General features: G+C 43.1%; 1 pseudogene across 1 annotated transcript; it reads left to right on the top strand.

The window, feature by feature from the left end:
• The first annotated feature begins 387 nt into the window (after positions 1–387).
• LOC308619324 (tyrosine--tRNA ligase, mitochondrial-like) lies at positions 388–1,209 on the top strand (annotated as a pseudogene). The gene has a single exon. The product of its transcript is annotated as a tyrosine--tRNA ligase, mitochondrial-like (transcript).
• Positions 1,210–1,777: the final 568 nt, after the last annotated feature.

Consider the following 1,777-nt stretch of genomic DNA (forward strand, 5'->3'; position numbering starts at 1 on the left):
AAGTTCTCCCCCAAAAGGGGTATGAAGATAGAATTGCCAGAGCTCTTCCACTGTGGCAAGGCGGGAAGCTTTCTCCAGACCATCTACTGCGGCCTCAACCCACGGCCGACTTGTTGCCTCTTGCGGGCCATCTGCCGGCGCAGCTGCGCCCCTTTACCTTCAAAGCGATTGCGCAGGTGGGAGGGGCCATTGCGCCTGCGCAGAGGGCTCCGGCAGCTGATCAGCATTTCTTTGCTGATGGGCCGACCTGCGGCTTCACAGCACAGTACTCTATGCCCTTCCGAGCAGCAGTGGGCGGACGCTTGCGCATTAGCATCCAGACTCGTCGGCACTAGAGCCCTGAGATCATGAGGTCGAACGAGTTCTTAAACTGAATGCTCCAGGCCTATGAACGAGTTCTTCTTATACTGAATGCTCCAGGCCTATGACTTCTACTACCTGTTCCAGCGTTATGGCTGTTGATCCAGCTGGGTGGATCTGATGAGCTAAGCAATCTCATGTCCGGGTATGATTTCATCCACAAGATGACTGGAGAAGACGTATTTGGAATCACTGTTCCCCTAAGTACAAGTAGATCAAAACCATGAAAGTCATCTGACAGTGCTGTTTGGCTACACAGAGTTAAGATACCTCCCTTTGAATTGTATCAGTTGTCAGGCAGCAAGATGATTCAATAGAAAGGTACCAAAAGCCCTTCACTTTTCCACCCCTTCCAGAGATTAATGACATAATGCAGCAGCATGTCACAGAGCCAGAAAATCAGCGTCCTCAGAAACGACTTGCTGCAGAAGTAACAAAGTTTGTTCGTGGACCAGAAGGGCTGGATTCTGTGAAAAAGTATACACAAGCCCTTTGCCATAGTAGCATAAATGCACTGGAGGTTACGTCTGATCAAGAGTTAAAAGAGTTGTTTAAAGAACCTTCATTTTCTGAAGTAGTTCTTAACCTTGCAACAAGTGTCCTAAATATAAGCTGCAAAACCAACACCATTCCACATGGTCCACGAGGGTACTGGCTAACAGAAGGTGGAGTCGGTATTAATCACAGACAAGCAACCTGAGAGTGCTAGTTGTTGGACCACATATACTTGAGAATGGACTTTCATTCTTAATAATGGAAAACGAATTTCTACACTATAAACCGGCTTCAGCTATGATGAGAAACCCTGGTGATTCAAACAAACATCCACCATTCATTCTCAAGATATAAGAAGGCACTTATACGTTTGCTTATGCTAATCAGAATAACAAAGAATGGAGTATACTCTAGGCTTCACACTGTAAGTAATTTCATTATTTATGTAAGCTGGTTTATACATAAGGTGTTTGTGTGATGATGAAATATTTTATTTCCTGATCTGCAAACACCAATGACCATGATGTCCTGGGTTAATCTTTTTTAAAAATTATACTTTATGAAAAAATTACGTCTTTTCTATCCTAAAAAAAACACCAATGCTTCTCATTTTACAGAAGCACAGCATCCATACTTGCACATGTATTATGAAGGATATGCCTGCAGTGAAACTGACCAGTACAGCACCCTCACTACAATACTGCACTTGTGCAATAAATGTTAGCATCTCCTTGATAATAACCTCTGAAATTTGAGTAGCATTTGATAATTTCAAGGGACTTTTTGACATACTCTCTTAATTAAGGAACTCCACAAAGTGAGGAGAAGGGTGTTATGATCTTCATTTCTCAGTTGAGGATATCTGTTCATTCCACAAATATGTATTACATGTGTGACATGTGCCATACACTGTTCTAAGTGT

This window comes from Mesoplodon bidens (assembly GCF_964165515.1).
Source record: "Mesoplodon bidens genome assembly, chromosome: 6".
Lineage (NCBI taxonomy): Eukaryota > Metazoa > Chordata > Mammalia > Artiodactyla > Ziphiidae > Mesoplodon > Mesoplodon bidens.